The sequence below is a fragment of the Lissotriton helveticus genome, chromosome 1_1, assembly GCF_964261635.1.
Source record: "Lissotriton helveticus chromosome 1_1, aLisHel1.1, whole genome shotgun sequence".
NCBI classification, from domain to species: Eukaryota; Metazoa; Chordata; class Amphibia; order Caudata; family Salamandridae; genus Lissotriton; species Lissotriton helveticus.
In genome coordinates, this window is record NC_136057.1 from 83,263,543 (window position 1) to 83,284,463 (window position 20,921).

The 20,921-nt window shown below is 42.0% G+C and overlaps 1 long non-coding RNA gene across 1 annotated transcript in view; it reads left to right on the plus strand.

Annotated features, from left to right (window-relative positions):
• LOC144834371 (uncharacterized) overlaps window positions 1-20,593 on the plus strand; it is a 62,523-nt gene extending 41,930 nt beyond the window's left edge. The window contains exons 3-5 of the long non-coding RNA XR_013593988.1: window positions 17,756-17,808; window positions 18,444-18,494; window positions 19,016-20,593. This is a non-coding gene — a long non-coding RNA (uncharacterized LOC144834371). The remainder of the gene's footprint in view (window positions 1-17,755; window positions 17,809-18,443; window positions 18,495-19,015) is intronic.
• Window positions 20,594-20,921: the final 328 nt, after the last annotated feature.

Consider the following 20,921-nt stretch of genomic DNA (forward strand, 5'->3'; position numbering starts at 1 on the left):
GGTTTCAAAGATGCAAAAGGTGGCACAATAAAGCATAAAAAGCTTTGGGAACAAGTAGTTCTACTACAGAAAGAACTACAAAAGACTCACGTGATACATACACTGAGTCATCAACGTGATGGCGTTCACTTTGCCGGGAATTAATTGGCTGATGAGGCCGCGAAGGCAGCTGTGCAAACGGCTTCCGTAGCTGCAATCACTTGTTCAAAAACGAAAATAGACAGCAAAATAATGCAAGCTGTCACCGCCTCAGTAAAAGACAGTGGTAAAACACTCCCAAAAGGCTTTCCAGTAAAGTACTCATATATAACTGATGCAAATAATGTTCCTTTTGCTCGAATCCCTGGCGTGGGGGATAGGGCAATCCCAAACATGGAACATAGGTTAGGACTGATCTTAGCAGCACACGAAGGGCTCGCCTCTGCACATGCAGGAGTTTCCGCAACAGTATCATTATTAAAACAAAGATATTGGTGGCTGGGCATGAGGAAACAGACTTGAAACTATGTTCTAGAATGTGAAATATGCCAAGAAATGAAAGTTTCTACAGTGAAACGACCTGCGCAGACGCCCTTTCTGATTTCAGATAAACCATTAGCGTGTGTTTACCTGGAGCACTGTGGTCCCTTACAAAGGGATGGCAACTATAAATATATCATGGTCGCAGTGGATTCCTGCACAAGATTCATTTGGATATGGCCCCAGTGGTCGGCTGACGCCAGAACTGTTATAAAAGATTTGCGAGTGTTTATCAGCAAATACGCAATCGGCACGCTATATTCTGACCAGGGTCCTGCATTCAGCTCTAGGGCTTACAAGGAGGCCATGGCCAGCTTGGGCGTTGCATTGCGGTACTCAAATCCATTCCATCCAGAGGGAAATGCGATAGTGGAAAGGAAAAACCGTGACATAAAGCATAGATTGGCTTTGGATAGAACAGCTAGGGTATTAGGTTCGGGTGATGGGTGGGTCAAAATCTAATAAATGTCCAATGTAGTCTTAATAATCTGCCAAGAAGTTCTCTTGGTGGAATCACTCCTTACAAATTATTATTTGGTACTAGAATGATTATTCAGGATCTTGACTGTCAAACTTCAGTGGTGGAACAGAAACCCTTTGATATCAAAGACCGTTTGGCTGTTTTACAGGACTTAAACGAAACAAGGAAAAGTCTGAGTAACACAACACAGAGCCCAACGACCACTGAAGAAAAACCACCTGTCCCAGCAAGACCTGTCTGGATTCCAAAGATTGGGGATCTAGTCAGGGAAAAAATCGCAGTGAAGAAGGAATTTGGGCCTTCTTACAGAAAACCAGTGCCTGTCTTAGCAATCCTTGGAACAAGATCAGTGGTACTACCGCCGCTTGCTGGAAAAAGGGAGAACAGAACGGTATCCATCGACCTGGTAAAACCACATCATGTGGCCGATAATATGTAGTAGGCCCAGTGGACTCCCAAGAAGTAGCAGATGACCAAATCTGGCTACTATCCAAGAGGTTCAAACTGAAAGACTTATCATCTTTGATAAACCTGCAGTAAGAAAAGAGGGAGTATGCAACAAAGCCATGAAACTTGTCCCTCTTGATACCCAAATATCAGTTCGTCAAGAAAGTCCAGTCTACAATGATATAGCCTCTGACTATACCAACATGGCAAAGGAAGAAGCAACTCCAGTGATCTCAAAGAATCCGGATGCAATCCCAAAAATTGACAGAACTGCCTCTGGCTATTTTATCAACTTCGATAACTTTTCTGAGGATCCCAGTGAACCAGACACAACGCCAGTAGAAAGAACTTTTAAAGAGAAAATAACAGAACTCTTTCATCAGCTTGAGAAAACATATCTGATTTCACCATGGGTTGAATTTTGGATTGTGTTAGGTGTACTTTTTCTCCTGCTATGGCTTATTCTTGTTTTAAGTTTGTGGAAAATGATGGATGGAAAATATAGTACAATGGACACAGCAAGTAAGAACATCAACTTGCTACTGAAACCCCACAAATCGTCCCATTGTGAGCATAGAGACCTGTCATCAGTGAACATCACAGCCGTTCCTATACCAGGTGGTATAGCATGGAATACAACTGATTTTGACATTTATGGCCCGGTAGAACTGTTAAAGATTCCACACCAGTTTCTTTAAGTGATTTTGTTTCACCAAGCAGTTTTTCTGATGATTGGGACTTTGAAACTGTTAATAATATGATGTCAGATTTAGAAATGTCAGCAAAATGTCAAATGCTACAAAGACACGGGTTAACCCAAGTAGTCACTGGGACCTGGGCGAGATATAGATACAAACAAAGTGGACCCAGATAAATACACAGTTAGCTCAATCGTAACAACAAATAAGTACATACACCAAAGTTATAACAACATTGTTTTTACTCACAACGTGTATCATAAAAGATTCAGTCATAAGAATAAATACATAGTAAATAACATAGAATGCCCCTAGGAGAATGGAGTAGGGAAGGGTAGTGCTGGAATGGTGAAAGTAAAGAAACTAAAGAATAGGTCACTAAGACCAGGATACACCAAAAATAATGACAAATTGACGCAATGGAACAATTAATTCATCAATTAATTTAAGAAATCATGCCTCAAATAAAATCACAAATAATAAATCAGGAAAGAGGCTGAACACAATGGAGGAAGTGTCGACGTTTCGACCCAAATCGATGCAGGCGTGGTATAAACCTTGCTAGAGGGTCTTCATCAGGACAGGGTATGCGGAAGGTGGGGCAATAGATCTGTATGGGGAATTAGAAATAAACTTTACTATGGGTCACAAAGGATCCCAAAAAGCTCATAAAATTAATAAAAGGCCAAAATGGGAACATAGTCATATCTTGTGAACAAGAGGGATACATCAGTGGTAGCAAGAGAGTCGTTACGGATAAGTATCTTATGAGGCAAGCTGGTTGGAAGACCTCAAACGCACAATCGGTCATTGGTCAGTAGGAATCAACCGATAACAATTACTACATGCAGATAGTTAATACATGGTATGCTTGTACCGGACATGTGCTCAAATGTGATGTGAACAAGCATACCTTAGGTTGATACAGTAATGTAGTGGGTATGGTTCAAAACTGGTAGGTTCTTGAGGATGCAGAAGTAACGTTATCTCTAAGAAAACAAAAATATCCTTTCAGATACATTAAACAAAAGATTATACATCAATGTCAACCTCATAGGTAATTCCAAATGCCAGGACTAGGTGTAAGGTTCACTGGTAACGACAAAAGGGTGTGAGTGCACACAACTGTAATCAAATTCTGCAGATGCCGGGTTTATAAGTGCAACACATCACAGTGAGCAGTAGTTACCACATTTTGGCTACGCGAAAGATGCATGATTTAATTGAAAAACATACCTCCCGTCAATGTCTAAACGAGGAATGGAGTAGTGCGAGTAGTTCAAAATCTGCACCGCAATTAAAGTAGAGAAAGAAAACCACTGTTCAATATTTGCATCTCATATGGGTGCACACTACTGATATAAATTTAGTAACACTTGCGTGTGAATTGGCATACCTTTTAATAAAAAGGGGCCGTTGACAATAGGGGTTCACACGTAGATGTATAAAATGGCAGGTATTGATCGCTGTCGAACTGTGGATGGTAAAGCACAAGAATGTAGACTTTATAGGGTGCAGAGGGAATATAATCGAGCCATCGTTTGTAAACACAGCAGACCACTGAGGGCACTTATGAAATGACATACCTGCCGATAGCAAAGATGCAGCAGAGAAAGGGGGTTCCGCTGTAGTTTTAGACAATGACGTGCGTGGATCCCCGCTGAATCATATGGTGTGGCGATCCTCGTCAGATCAACAAAACTATGACATGGCGGGACAACATATAGGTATTAAGGTCCCCATATTAGTAAATTGTCACATTCAATGATTCAGGGTAGCCTACCTAACTAAGGAATGGCAAGGTAATGTATTGAGATCTTAACTTGTAAACTCAATAAAGCAGCTTTCGTCACTTTCAAATAGACATACCTGCATGGATTCGGCCGGCAAACGGAAATATGGGAATTCAATTGTTGTTTCAAAACGTGTGTGCGTCACTGCTGAAGAGTATGTTGTAGCGGTTCTCTTCAGCTCCACAAAGTGAAATCTGAGGAATAGTGGGACAGAGTCTAAATGTTTTGATTCCCACGGTAAATGGAAAATTGTGCGCAGAGTGTTTAAAGTAACATACCTGGTAAACGTAGGAGTACCACGTAAAATGGAGGTATGCAAACGAAGACCACTAGTATCTTCTGCAGCTGGTGATTCGTAAAGGGCAGGATCTGCAAATCGGCAGGGTAATTTATTAGTGCCCTTGCCAGTTATACAATTGCAGCATTAGGGTCATGGAATCGGTTAGCACAAGACGTACCGTATAACACGAAACACCGCGGGCTAAGCAGGAAATCCTAGAAGGCACTGCTCATCGTTCAACTCAAACGGCAGTAACCGTTAAAGCTGCTTCCTGTAGTGTTCCGATCACGTGACCCATACTAATCATGGTCACAAAAAGGGGACTTGACCAAAGCGGAAGGAGTGTATATTTTGCCAACTCCGATATATAATATACCCGTGGAGATACAATCATAATGAAAAATGCTTCCTAATGTGCAGTATCTCGAAACAGAGGAATTTATAAAAAGTTAGTATGTTTTGTCACGATCACTCATATAACCATATGGGTTGCTCATAGATATTCTTATACAGAAAATCAATAATGGGGAAATCAAAAAGTGCACATACATAAAAGCACTTATTAGCATAAGCCATAACAGTGATGAATATTTGCCAAATAGCTCACATATTGAACACAAAATTGATATGTAATATCATTGACATTGCGGCGTACCTATCGAACATGATGGTAAAGGCCGTCAGTATGGAAAGATTATTTTTGTGCATTCAAGGAGTTGGTACAGATGACAAAGCAATATACTGGCCAACATTTTATATTTACAAATTGGCCATTTGAGCAAAGGTACTCTCAGTTTCATTAAGACCCGCCTTTACAGAGTCAAACAGAAACATCCATTTGGCTTCACGGGTATTGAGAACATTTGAAATACTGCCTCCCCTAGCACCTAATGTTACTTTCTCAAGGATTACCCACCTCAGGCTCTCTGGTGTATGTTGCTTAGCTTTGAAATGATAGACTAATGGGGCTCCCACTACCTCACATCTGATTCTACTTGTATGTTGTAGGATCCTGCATTTTGCCTTTTGCTGAGTCTGGCCAATGTAAATTAGATCACATTCACATAAAATGGCATAGATTACGTTCTGGGTGTTACAGTTCCTAAGTGATTTTAGTGAAATTTTGTGATCCTTATATTCAAAGACCTTTGTCTGGATTGTATTGTCGCAGGCTTTGCACTTTGTGCATCTGTGATGCCCTGTGACAGGTGGGAGATTCCACAGTGATAGAACGGTGGTAGGTTCTATGGGAGGGAGAAATGATCGGACTACGTAGTCTCTGATATTCTTACCTCTTCTGAAAGCGTGTAGAGGCAATGTTGGATACCCAATATCATCGGATATTAGTGACCAATGTTTATTAATGATCTTTTTGATCCTGTTACTCTCTGTTGTGAAGGTGGTTACCGAGTATTTTGTTCCTCATTGCATTGTTTAGGTTGTAGTAAACATTCCCTGGGATTGTACTACGCTCGTTTTTTGGCTCTCTTCACCAGACGCCGGGGGTATCCTCTTTGTATCAATCTATTCATCAGGTCGTCTGCTTGCTCCATGTAATGTACTTTATCTGAGCAGTTCCTGCGGTTTCGCAAAAACTGCCCGATGGGCAAGTTATCCCGAAGGGATCCTGGATGATGACTCCCATACTGAAGGAGCGAATTCGGCTCAGTGGGTTTACGGAAAAGTGTTGTCTTCAAAATTCCATCATCATTATAGATCGTAAGGTCAAGGAAATCAACATGAGATGAATTTGATTTGAATGTGAATTTAATGTCAGCAGACTGTAAATCCAACCAGGCTTGAAAGGGAGAAAGCTCAGTATCTGTTCCGTTCCAAATGAGTAGGATATCGTCTATATAGCGGACCCACACTCCAAGATGATGTTTGAATGGGTTCCACTCATTCAGAATAATGTCTTCTTCAAAAGCCGCCATATAAAGAATGGCCAGATCTGGGGCAAATGTGGCCCCCATCGCCACTCCCTTAGTTTGTAAATAAAAGTGGTCCTGAAACATAAAGAAATTGTGCATCATGGCCAGCCGTAAAAGTCCTATGATGAAATCTGTTGGTACTGGTACAGGGGCAGTCCTCTGATCTAGGTAGCGTGTCATGATGGTCAAGGCCTCCTCTTGCGGGATACTCGTATATAGCGAGGTTATGTCACAAGTAACCAGCATCTCTTTGTTTGCATCATATGGTAGGCCATCCACAATGCTTAGAGTGTGCATGGTGTCACGAAGATAGGTAGGTGTCGCCTCCGCTAAGGGTTTAAGGAAGAAATCGATATATCGACCCAATGGTTCCAGCATGGACCCGCACCCCGATACAATGGGTCTGCCCGGTGGCTCCCTCAGGTTCTTATGTATCTTTGGTAAGGTGTATATAGTCGGTAAAAAAACAGCGATTAACTGTGGGTCAGAAACAGAGACAATAACTATGTGTGTGCGGCTACCTAGGAGTATGTTTTAAGAGTGTAAAATGGAAACATACTCAAGGACAATCACCCTTTGTGAAATTATGTCCATCAGTTACGTATTCTGTACCGCCCAGTACATCATTTGGTCTACTCCACAGTAGGTAGTCCTTTTTTATGTCTCCACAGAAAGTAATCGGAGACAATTGTTAGATACCGATGTCTGGTGATTGTTGGTTCGGTCGTAACTAGGAGCAGTGCATTAGTGATAAGCGAAAAATAAATGTGTGTTCATTAAAATTTGGATAATGCCAGCAATATAACTTTATTCTGGAGACAAGCACATCCAATATTAAAATCAATCAAGTGCAAAAAAGGTCAAATGGTTCAAACAAATAACCACTGACTGGGTAGTTTGGTCGACATGTTTCTGCGGACAACTAGAGGCCACTCATTGTGCCTGCCGCTTCCTCAGGACCCATTAACTTTATTGCTACTGCTTAAACGTGATATACAAAAATTATATATACAAAAAGGGACATACATGAACAGAAATACTACTTGTCACCTGTTCATCTCTGGTTTTCTTCCTGGAAAGAGTCAGAGAACACCAAAATATAGCCGCCACATTACAAACACATAGACAAGAAAAAGAAAAAGAAGAAAAGATAGGATAACACACCTTCATTAGTATGGGCTATCACATTGTCTTCATGTAGCACTAAACATACAGGTATAATAACCATTTTGTGTCTCCCATCTCAAAATTAGTCATGGGCTCACCTTATGTTGTAAGGAGAAAATGCCTCGCCTCACCTGGCAAACAGCTCAGGAATACGAAGCACCGCTCTGTAGTACAGGGACACAAATAAAAGAAAATAATAAGAAGACAGTCGTGAACACAACCTTTTTCCCCCCTGAATGTCGGATTCACCGATAGCAGACACTGTTTTTGTAAAACTCTGAGGTAACGATGGCCTCTTACTCTGAGTAGCTTGTTAGATTGATGTTGCTCTTCATTAAATCTTGTGGTTTCTAGTGTAACGGGGTGCCTGAAACCCACCTCTCCTTTACACAGTTGTTCAATGGACAAAAATCCATTCTTTCTTTATTTGTCTCCTGGACACTGGCCCTTTAAAAGTCGCCTCGCCTTTCCAGGCGACATCATACGGGCATTGCACATAAGAAGATCCTAGATTCCCCCTATCGATTTAAGTGTAAAGCGGTGGAGACGGGAGATGAAACAAATGCGTGTACTTATTTTTATTTTCATTTTCATCGTCAATTGTCTCTATCGCTTAATTACACACTTAGAGTGCTCAGTTTGGCGAGCAATCCTTTCGCTTCTTTTCTTAGCAAAAAGTTAGAACCTCTGACATCGCTTAATTTAAAAGAGTGTCGGATAACCTCCTCGGGTGCACGTCATGTTCGACATAGCGCTCATGATTGAAACAGCGTATACAGCGCGTCCATGCTCGAGTGCACGTCATGCGGGACAAAACGCTCGTACTGCAGAATGCACATATGGTACATCCCTACTGTGAATAGAATGCTGACCCTTACCTGTCTGTCGGTACTCCCTCAGCCTGCCGGGCTGTTTGGGGAGGTACCGCGGACCGGGTTGTAGACTTCCTTATTGACTTCCCAACCCAATCTGATTGGTTACCAGGGTTGTTTTTTCATAGTCTGTAAGGGGGATATAAACTGTGCTCAGGTCATTAAACTGTCCCTCGAACCCTCCTTTATTTGAATTGTATGTTGTATATAGTCGGTAGCCTGGGAGTCTGTTGATTTAAATAGTTGAATTCCAACTCAGTCAGGAATCCTTCATCAAGGCCCGACCTGGGCAAATGTAGGATATCAGAAGCAAGAGCCATTGAGGGATCGGTATTGAGTCTTCTGTAGCTGATGTTATCATTCAGCTGTTTGTAGATTTCATTCTTGTAGTTTTTGATGTCCTGGACCACGATGGCACTGCCCTTATCTGCCTGTTTGATTATTATTTCTCTGTTGTTCCCAAGAGATTGAAGGGCTTTCTTCTCATTCTTCTTGATGTTAAACGGATGGTATCGACGTTTGTCCAGTATCTGATTAACGTCTCGTAAGACCACTGCTTCATAAGCTAAAATTTTGTGTGACATGGTGCTCGCAGGTGGTACAAACGTAGAGGGGATTCTTAAGCCAGTATATGACTTGCATTGGTAGGGCAGTTTATTTTTAAAGAAGTATTTGAGTCGGACTTTTCTGAAGAACTTACACAGTTCAGACCTAATGGTGAATTGGTCAGGAATATTGGTCGGTACATATGAAAGTCCCTTACTCAGCACACTCAGCTCATCCTCGGAAAGTTGGTAGTTGGAAATATTGACCACAGGATTGGGTGGATTCACCATCGGTATACCTTGCGGCGGGTGGATATTTCCCCGTCCTGTTCCGGTTGGAAGTGTACCTGCTTCTGGGGCCTGCCACGTCCACCTTCCCAATTCTGATTCCCTGATTGTTGGCCTCGTTGATATCCTCTGGACCAATTGTTGCCTCGGTTCCTGGGGGGTTGCCATTGTCCCGGTTCTAAAAAAGATTGTTGGCGGGGTTGGTAACTGTATTCCTGTCCGCTATGGGAGTGGCTAGGTCCAGATTGGTCAAAGTCCCCGTCCGAACCGCAGGAGGAATCGGAGAACGTTTTGTAATTACGTCTCCCACGTTGGTGACCCGCGCCCCTGTTGGTAAAACGGCCTTGAGTATCTTGCCGATAATAGTCCTCCTGTAAATAGGGGTAGGTTTTCTTTTTATCGTAGAGCCGTAGGTCACGGGCCAATTTCTCGAGTTTTCTATTTTGCGTTGTCAACTCAAAATCTTTAAGAGTAGCCTCCAGAGTGGTTAGGGCTTCTTTGGCGTTTATCAGTGTTTTGTCACCATTGATTTCGGCTTTAAGTGCTGCAATCTCTTTCGAAATGGACTGTACCTGTTCTCCCGCCTTCAAGCAAAATTTCAAAAGCATGAACACTTAGAAGGTTTGTCAAGTTATGAAGAACTGTATTGTTATAATCATTCTGGTCACCATTATTTGCACAAATCTGCACAACCTAGAAATGTTTTGACTTACAATCAATGGGAACATTGTCCTACGCTGCCAAAGGGCAGCTCAAAAGCATTTTATGAAAAGTTTCCGTACATCTCAGGTTTTAATATCACAAATCCAGAAACGTTTTATTTTAAAAATATGAATAAGACAGGACTAAAAAATATGTTGACCAATACTAAACAAATTTATTCTGCAAACCTTTATGCTCCGATGTCAACATTAGGGTTTACCTTTTGGAAAGACAACATTGAGAGAAAAACTGTCTGGGGCACAAATGAATGGCAGGTGCAAGGTTTAGAATCCTTTTTCAGAGCCTGCATTATTCCAGAACAAATATTATTTCTAAATGTCACTGTTCAACAAACATCATGTCTTGGCCTAGCTAAGATAAAAGATTTAAACAAACCGTCCATACTTAAAGCCACACCTGATAGTAACAGCACTACAGATGAAGAGGTAGACGTGAAACAGATTTTACAACACAACAGAACTAATCCTGATTGGAAAAAATGGTTAATCGGGCCCACAGACACGAATAACTGTCAAAATAGATTCCTGAAAAAAACAAAATGGTTCACAGTGAATAGGCCGGATCCAAGATATTCCCAGAGACCACATCCAGGGATAGTAACCACATACAGTGTAGGAAAACTCTGCCTTGAATGGCTACAGAAATCCACACTTCCTGAAAATAAACAACACTTGACTTTACTTAAAGAAGGCGTCGATTTTCGAGACTTCTTACTTGGGCCTCGTAAACAACATCAAAAACATTTCATATACGCAGGTATATATGCTGCTTACAATGAAGTTTGGAAAATAAAGCAAACAGAAACTGCAGAAAAAATACGAGACATTAATCGTATTCATTTAGAGAAAGCTCTCTCTGTAGTGAACAATGGGTTAACGACTCTGTCCTCCAGAATCTATCCTTTGGACAGTATTGTATCTTCTGCAATTGACATAATAGAACAGGATTTGCTAATGTTACAACATGGCCGGTTCCAATTACGTTCTATAATGCTGTTAGGCTGGACGTTGCAAAATCTACGTTCAGGCTACGTGCCATGGCGTTTAACAACACCACGTCATTGTGTACTGTCTTTAACCTTACAGATAAACAAATCTCTTTGGCACAAAGAGGAGCAGACTATATGGTGCTGAGCATGGAAAAACTGGAAAGATTACTATTAACGGTTTCTGAGAAGCCTGTCGTGGAATGGATAATACATGGCACCATCATGATACCAATAACAATTTTCAAATTTCAGTAAATTCTACAGCATATACCAGCAGGCCTGTATGAAAGGTTGGGTAAGGGATACATTAAGTCAACCTGGAATTTGCTGTATACTCACAGTTGTTGGAGTGGGGAGAAGAAGTATTTATTAGTACAAAAAATTGTAAAAACTCACTAAGCGGTACACTTTTATGTGAAGGTATTAATTTACATGGAGCCTGCGAAGGTTCTTTAAATAACCTTTCTTGCCACTTGCACGGTACTTCAGCAGTGGTATGAGGCCCGATTTTCAGGCAGCTTTCCAATGGCTGCTACGGTATGCTCAATGATCACAGCTGTTGTGGCATGATGCCAGGAAAACCCTATCTAGTTAATGTTTCGGCCAGGGTATACCAAAACAGTATATTTATTCTACTATGGGATGGTCTCGACTTTTTTCTGTAAACACAGAGCCATTTCATGAATGTCATTTCATGTTTCATTCAGATAGCATTTCTAATATCAAATGAATGTTCTTTGATTGATAACTATTTCTTTTAAAATGCGTACAGTACAAATGCTCATTTTTTACGTATACAACCCTTTTCGAATGCATTTTTTGTATTTCTGGTGGGATTTTAAACACATGCTTTAAGTTATGTTTTAGATGCTTACTAATGTAGTAATGTTAGACATAATACGTGGAGTGGGTGTTGTGGATCATTTTAGGACCCTAGTGTAATTTTTCCGATTCATGCCGATATATAGATATAATTCACCCTATCCTAATATAGGCATAGAAATCATAACCATATTTAGACTTGGCCTATGCAGTCCAAATACGGCATGGCTACTTCCACTAGTTCCGAAAATCTACAATGATTTCTTGGAAAAACCCGCCTTCAGCAGTCAGGGACTTACCCCTGCTTGAACATTGATTTATCCAAGAACTCATGGAGTTTTCAGAGAATTAAGTCTCTAATGACGTTATTATGTCCAACCTCAAACTCGGCACCTTCAAGGTATAAAAATGCCCACACTTGCCTAGGCAAAGGAGCAGATCGACTATCTACTTGCCCGACGCCCAGCTGCAGCAAGTGCCGAAGGAAGCCAACCCTTCAGCTGACGCACTGAGAGACGCTGTCCTTTCTCCAGCCGAGAAATCCAGCTCCAGTGTTTCCAGGCTATCTTGCGGGTTGCTGGGAAATCGAGTCCTGAGAGAGAGGTACCAGACCTCCATCATTCGAAAACCAAGGTACGGAGCTGATTAGACCCGTAGAGAATTCTTGGATTAGATTCTTGGCAAAGAATGCTAAACTTAAGCTACACCGCACTTACTTCTTCCCTTGTACTAGACCTAGGTTAGGTACACCGGGGTAGGCGTATTTTAGAAACACCAGTTGAGTACTTTTAGTCATTATTTATTAATGTATGTATTTTTATCTATTTTATGGCTTAGAAACCATATCATGCTTTTACAGTATTATTTTATAATACTCTTCATACTATACACACTGTGCTTTGCAACCAGTATTACGATTGTAGCAGCATGAGAAAGAAGGCTGTTCAATAAATACTTTTATTGAAAAATCCAGCTCCAGTGTTTCCAGGCTACCCTTGCAGGTTGCTGGGAAATCAAGCCCTGAGAGAGAGATACCAGACATCCATCATTCTAAAACCAAGGTACGGAGCTGATTAGACCCTTAGAGAATTCTTTGATTAGATTCTTGGCAAAGAATACTAAACTTAAGCTACACCTCACTTACTTCTTCCATTGTACGAGACCTAGATTAGGTACACCGGGGTAGGCGTATTTTAGAAGCACCAGTTGAGTACATTATTTATTAATGTATGTATTAATGTATGTATTTTTATCCATTTGATGGCTTAGAAACCATATCATGCTTTTACAGTATTATTTTATAATACTCTTCATACTATACGCCCTGTACTTTGCAACCAGTATTACGATTGCAGCAGTTAATTTCTTCTGCATGAGAAAGAAGACTGTTCAATAAATAATTTTATTGAAAACGCCCGTCTCTCTATTTCTCTGCACCTCTGGTGAAACGAAGCATGCACGATTGACTGAGTGAAATAACAAACTATTGTTTCCACGACTCTGAAGATACGTATTATCTTGGGGAAACAAAGTTGTCATGTTTATGCGGTTGTCAGAAACGAATCCCTTCTTGTGCATTCGAGAAAGTTTCTAGTGACCTCTGAGTTAGCTGGCACACACAATTAAGTTTAGTATATCCAGTAGAGACCTAGTCGACCTCAGTCCTATGTCTAAACTACAGGATATACTATTCCAATGCGCAGAGCCTATTGGGAATATAGGAACTACACTACAGACTGTCCATGAGATGTAGAGGGGGTGAGGCCTGTCCAGGGGTGCAGAGGAGGTGAGGACTGTCCAGCGGTGCAGAGGAGGTAAGGCCTGTCCAGCGGTGCAGAGGAGGTAAGGCCTGTTCTGTCTAGGGGGGTGCAGCCGAGGTGAGACCTGTCCAGGTGGTACAGAGGAGGTGAGACATGTGGAGAGGGGGTGAGGGGCAGAGGAGGTGAAACCTGTGGAGAGGGGTAGGGGAAGAGGAGGTGAGACCTGTCCTTTCGGGGGTGATGTTAGTAGAGGGGAAGCCTGTCCAGGAGGAGGCACAAAGAAGGTGAGGCCTGTCCAGCAGGTGCAGAGGAGCTGAGCACTGTCCATGGGGTGTAGAGGGGGTGAGGCCTGTTTGGAATGTAGTGCAGAGGAAGCGAGGCCTGTCCAGGGGTGCAGAGGAGGAAAGGCCTGTCCAGGGGTACAGAGGAGGTGAGGCCTGTGCAGGGGTGAAGAGGAGGTGAGGCCTGTCTAGGGGTGCAGAGTAGGAGAGGCCTGTCCAGGGGTGCAGAGGAGGAGAGGCCTGTCCAGGGGGCTCAGATGAGGTGAGTGAGGGCTGTCCAGGGGTGCAGAGGGGGAGAGGCCTGTCCAGGGTTGCAGAGGAGGAGAGGCCTGTCCAGGGGGCTCAGATGAGGTGAGTGAGGGCTGTCCAGGGGTGCTGAGGAGGTGAGGCCTGTCCAGGGGTGCAGAGGAGGAGAGGACTGTCCATGTGATGTAGAGGGGGTGAGGCCTATTTGGAGGGCGGTGCAGAGGAGGCGAGACCTGTCGGGGGGATGCAGAGGAAGCGAGGCCTGTCGAGGGGGCTCAGAGGAGGTGAGTGAGGCCTGTCCAGGAGGATGTAGAGGAGGTGAGGCCTGTCCTGTTCTTGGGTGGTTCAAAGAAGGTGGGGCCTCTCCAGGAGGGATGCAGTGGAGATGAGGCCTGTTTGTCCAGGTGGGGTGGTCGAGAGCTGAGTTTAAGTTTGTTAATTGTTGTCCCAAGAGATTTGTGGAATGAGTGTAAGTTGCTTGTAAACTGGCCAATTGAAGAGCCACAGAGTGAAGCGCCTCAAAATATTTTATTAGATTACAAGAGATTAATGCAGATCTACAGACAATATTGCAATGTCGAAGACCGGGTAAAAGAGGGTGCATCTTTTAGCGTTGCATTCCGAGGTAGTGCATATAACCAGCAAAATGTGAGGGGCTGCAGACTAACATTCTGGATGAGATTTTGTTGTAACCAAAGTTCTGTAGTTACAATTTTATTACTAAGCAGAAGATCAAAAACAAAATAATGATGGCTCAGACAAAATGTTTCCAAACAGGTGACGAAATTGGTTCTCACGGATTGTATTCTCGTTTTGATTCCGGGTTTGTTGCTGGTGTGAATTTGGATATGCACGGCGTTGGTGTGTAGAGTAATGATGTTCAGTATGTGCAAGGAGGAAATGTTGTTCTTCTGGGTCAGGGCCAGACTGGGAACCCAAACCAGGCCTGACAATTTTGGCGGCCCAGATCCCTGCCTCTTTTCTTGCCGGGGTGCGATATAGCAGCACCACAGCAAAACCGCCCCCAGGTAACAAATACGTTTCCCAGCACTGAACCATCGTCCGCCACTCTTCCAGCCTCCCGGGTAAACACTGAAGCCCGTTGCGGCCAGTCCGGCCCTGCTTAGGGTATAGGTTTTACTGACAGTGGCAATTTAAATACCTCAAACACTAATGTGCAGAATAAGAGATGCTCCTTGCGATGTTTGCTGGAACCTGGGAAACTGGAACATGAATCAGATGGCACAGAATGGGATGTCACAGCCAATGGTCCCAGCCCAAATGGCCTCTGTGCCGAGCATGCAGAATCAAAGGCAGATATATTGGAACATGCCTTCAGTCCCGATGGTCCCACAGCCCAGTGCAGAATAGAACGCCAAATTCTCAACAAATTTAAGACTTCAACAAAATCCTTTTTTGATTAATAATTATTTTCCACAACTTGCATCTACACTAGGAGTTTCTACTGGAGTGAATCAGACACAATGGCGGTGCCTGAGACGGGAGAAGGGTTGCATGCTTGGTGCAGTCCTAGAGGTCACCCAGAGTGGCACTTTTGTAGAAGAAGTGAATGGGAATCCAGTATCTCTTTTAATCAATAAATGTGCTAACTGTTACACAGTCAGACTGACGGCAGCTCCCAACCCACCCCTCTTGGGAAATGAGTACAAGTTGTAGGCATTTCTAATAACCAACTAATAAGCTGTCAGCAAATGTTCCCATGCAAATTGGGTCAATGATGAATGACCACAAACTTAAACTGTGATTAAGAGCCAGTTATTATGGTAGGGATTAACCTTGTAAAATGACTTGTGGCTTTTAGGGGAAGAGTCACAATTCATTATTCATTTTGTAGGCGTGGCTTATTAAATTACATTTTGTTGTGCTATGTTTTCATGAATATTCATTGATTGCTGTCATTTTTACCACATCATGAACCATGTCAATAATGTGTTCTCTCTGTCTAAAAACTTATAAAATGTATTGTTTTGGGATATTTGCTGGAATTGTTTTATTTTACACTTTTCCTGAAGTCAGACTACATGTTAATGTTAATGTTATTTGTAATTCTAAAGCGCAACATTCATCCTAATAGGATATCACGGCGCTAAGATTGTAACAGTGTGCGGTGAACAAATACCTGAGACTGGAAAATTTAGTCTGTTTCGGGAAACAACACAGTTTTCAATTTTTTCCTAAAGGTAAGGTAGCAATTCGTGAGCCTTAGATCAATTGGCAGATCATTCCAGATGTTAGCGGCTCTCTTTACTCGAGTGGTAGCAGCTTTTGCTGTAAATTGTGAACGAAGGTTCCGATGTCAGTGCTCTTACTGATTTTGTACTTAAGAACTTTTCCTTGATTTTTAACCAGGCAGATTCTATGTCAGTTTGCTATTTGAAATTACAATTTTATTACTAAGCAGAAGATCAAAAACAAAATAATGATGGCTCAGACAAAATGTTTCCAAACAGGTGATTTCTATATTTGAAATTATAGAAAAACGTTTTCTTATTTCTTAGCACACATTTGTTGTGGTGGTCTGTCAATTGACTTTACAGCTAGAGTTATTTCTGATTCTGGCTTTTGATATACTTTAGAGGTTACCTTTATGTGATTCTCCTGCAAATATTATGATCAGTATTTCTCTGACTGAGTACCCATTTTTATGACTTCAGTAATTATTCGAAACCTTTAATATAGCTTTAAAGCTTGTTGTAGCTCCAAAGGCAAGGGCCTTTACCAAGGGAGCGGATCTTTATTGGGCAGTATTGCCGCCGACGGCTGACTATAAGGTCATTACACTGTTTGCCCCATGAGGGCAGAATGTGTTCATTAAAAAAACAACGGTGTCCCAGAGAACGAGGAGGTTGAAAAACCTCCGGTACTCCGAAACCTTTGTTTCACAGCTGTTGCTGTGAATGTTGAACAGTTAACAGCCGCATGCAGGACCACAGTGGTTAATTGTTGAACATTCACAGCAATAGCTGTGAAAGGAGGCTGAAGTCAGCCCCTGGTTCTCCCTGGGCTCGGCTAAACTGCTTTTCATCATTCAGATGAGCCGGGGAGATGCAGTAGATGAGCAGAACCCCCCCTCCTTCTGAGACGCCAGTGACACTGCGAGCTACGGGAGGAGGAAGGGGGGAGGCTCCTGTGTGCCCTGCTGCAGGCTCTATCTTCTGCCTTCTCCTGCCCAATACATATATTTTGGAGAGGCAGATGCTGTGTATTAGGACATTGTAATGTTGAGAGCAGCGGGCCTATATCAGGTTTTAGAGGCTGCTGCTGCTCCGTTGTCTTCAATGGACCTCAACATTCCGATGTTCCAAGCTTTGTCTCGTGAAGGATTTATTCCAAAGTCCTAAAGGGCTCACAAGACACTGACCTTCCACATCATCCCTTTAGATAATTTATAAATTGAAAGCACCAACACATTGATGCCTTGTTGCTTCCATTGCTCAGCATTTGAACTCTGCATCAGCTTGAGCTTGAATTGTAGTTGCTCAGAGAACATGGTTTCTATAAATATATAGATTTATTAAGTCTCATTGAATTATCTATGAACGGTGGGCAGAATTATGTACAAGGACTTTAACATGCCTTTTGTGAACCAGATTGTTTTGATTTGCAAGTTTCATGGGCTGGAAATGGAAAGATGGGGGTTATGAAGACGTGGACTGCGTTGTTAGGGTTTGTTCTCTGAGACTGTGGGTACACTCTATATTCACAGAGACCTTTTCCAGCAGAGTATCGTGGTTCTTGAACCAAAAAAAGTATTTATTCATAACCAGAGTTGCTTGGCAATGGCCTCCAGAGAACAAGAGATTCTTTTGTTTTGGAAGTTCAGGACGGTTATTTGGAAGATGGGATGAAGTATGATCGTCTGAAGCAAAACTATCTCTTTACTTCCTTTCAAGGTATTCTGGGATGACCAAGTAGTGCAGTGAACAAAATATAATATAACTTTCAGGTAAGGATTCCCATAACTCTAAGTTTCCTTTTCCCCTGTTTCTTCTTTCTCTATTCCCTTTCTTGATCTCTGTTTTGTTTTTGTCTCTTTAGCTTCAACATTTGACTCCCTCTGTGCACTATTCTTGTTGTTATCAAACTTCTGATAATCACCTGATGGAGCCACATTCCTCCTGGAACATGTTGGTAGTGTAGTGCAGGTCCAGTTCCTTTTTAGGTCAGTTTTGCCCACCAGTTCCTTAACTATTATCACATTTGTCTCCTCCTCTACAGCACGTGATACCATAATCCCTCTCTCTGTCTTTCAGCGTCGTTTCTCTCTGGATCTGACTTCCATCTCTTTACGCCCTCCCATCCTGCCCTTTTCTGTCTTGTCTACTACAAGCAAAAGACACAGTACATGTGCGTGGGCACACATGCACACAGGGCTTGCTGTAGGGTGGTGTGGCCGGTGGAGCTGCACCTGGTGGTGACCTTGGGGGCACTGTGTTAAGAAGTAACTTATGGTTTCCTGTGCTGGAACATGTGGTGAGAGTGGAAGATAGCCTTTGTTCTCTTTCTTCTGTTTTGTGTTTTCCTTATCTAGACCCTTTTATCGTTTCATTTACGGTTGTGCTGTTTTTTTCTCTTTTTCAGGTGTTGCAGTGCCCTGGTCCTGTCGAAGGAGCATGAGTTCTGGGCCACAAAGTAAGTACTTATCATCCGTACAATTTGAAATGGTGAATTCCACTGAGCTAACTGGACACAGCGTCAGTCTTTGGTGGCATTTAAAGCACTGAGTGCAACAAGGCCAATTCCTTTGTTCCTAGATCACTGGAAAAAGGAATAGATGAACAGTCTAGGGGGCAGGGGAGTAAATAACATCTGATAATTCATTAAAAGTATTACAAATATTTCATTTGATGCCAGCCTTTGCCACAGAAATTGTAAATTGATAGTGTTGGCTGCTTCTAAGAATCTGTGTCACAATATATGTGCAACTTGTGTTTCCTTCTTAAATATGAATTACGTTTGCTCTCACATCCTTGAGTTCCAGTGATCCGAAGCTCCTGATCTACACAGTGTCCCAGAGCTGTTTCACCACTATCAGAATTGCTACTCAACTGATTTCCTAGCTAGTTTTTGTCAATACTTTCTTTGTGCAAAGTATATGGTCATAAATATTTTTTCTTTGTGTTCATTTACAATCTCTGACTCCATTTCGACAGGTGACTGAAGCATGAACAGAAAAAAGAAGGTTTAAATTTAGAGAAACACAACAAAAAGGATTATTTCAAGGAAAGTTAAAACATTCTCGAGCTCTTGAGAAGAAACACATTCTATGTGCCAGGAATGGTGAGGATGTTGGAGCGGAAGAAACTGGTGAATGTGAAAGTTGTCAAATCCCTAAAGTAAAAGGAACATAAATGTTTACCAAGTGTCAGTAACTGAGATTGAGGAGAACATTGGCCACAATTGATCCCCACGCAGTGCACTTCAGAAAACTCAGTGATGTAAATTCTGTTTGATGGTTTATGAGAATTGCTTTGGAGACCCAAACCCTCCCCAACAGATCAGCATCCGTATACGTGTTGTGATGTGACAGAACTGTCAAAAAGACTAATATCCTCGGTTTACAAGCGTAAGCTTTTGTCTCTGTCTCCTGGAGACAAGAGGAAAGAAAAGATTGTTTGAAAGAAAGTCATTGTAAATGCTCTTTCTCAGATGTCGATTCACCAAAGATGCTGGATTATCATTTCCAATAGAGGAAGATTTTCCCCCACCAACTCTGTCTCTTGGGTTGATCCGAGTGGTTTCAAACGGTCCTGTAACTTCAAAGTGGATCATGTACCTGTCTTAGCAACTGATCAAAAAAGCATATACTGCTACAGAAAGTATAAAAGGGGCCAGTGTTACGCTATTGGTAATTCATAAACCACCCTGGCATGCCCTAATCATCTGTCATTACTGGTATGAACAAACATAGCTACCAGGCAAACACTAAAGTCCAAAGACCTTATCTGTGCTTTTAAAACTGCTAAATCAAATGTGATCAAACTAGAATCACTAAATGAGACTAATTAAACTAGAGAAAATTCATCCGGGCATAACTTGGAGAAAATGAATCCATGAGAGGCCTCTTAATCAATACAAGGGGCTCCTCAGTGAAAGTTAATAAGACAAGTTAGATAGGTGCCTTTAAAGGTAGGAAAATGATCTCCAGGTAAAAACTATCATTAGTTAAATACATATGTTAAGAAGAGCATCTGAAATGTATTTTAGAAGTTAATGCTGAGTTGTAACATAAACACGTACACGATCAGAAATCAAATTTAGTCTTAAGATGACATGTATCCAGGAACAAAGCCAACTTGGAGAAACAAACAACTCGAATAAGAGCAATGAATGTGAGAACAGCTTTAGTTATCAATCCCACCTCACTAAACATGAGAAAACTAGCACTGGACGAAAACCCTATCAGTGCTCTGAATGCCAGAAGGGCTTCAGTCACAAATCCAACCTTACGGTACATGAAAAAACCCACACTGGGCAAAAACCTTATCAGTGCTCTGAATGCTATAAAAGCTTCAGTAGCAAATTCAATCTCACTTTACATGAAAGAACTCACACTGGACAAAAACCTTATCAGTGCCCTGAATGCTGTAAAAGCTTCAGTAGCAAATTCAATCTCACTTTACATGAAAGAACCCACACTGGACAAAAACCTTATCAGTGCTCTGAATGCTGGAAAAGCTTCAGTCAGAAATCCAACCTTACTGTACATGAAAGATCCCACACTGGGTATAAACCGTATCAGTGCTCTGAAGCCAGAAAAGCTTCAGACTGAAAAAGACTCTCACTCACCATGAGAGAACTCACACTGGACAAAAACCTTATAAGTGCTCTGAATGCTGGAAAAGCTTCAGTCAGAAATCCAGCTTTACTGTACATGAAAGAACCCACACTGGACAAAAACCATATCAGTGCTCCACGTGCCAAAAAAGCTTCAGTTTTAGTGGCAGTCTGATTCAACATCAGGTAACTCACACTGGACAAAAACCTTATCAGTGCTCTGAATGCTGGAAAAGCTTCAGTCAGAAATCCAGACTTACTGTACATGAAAGGACCCACACT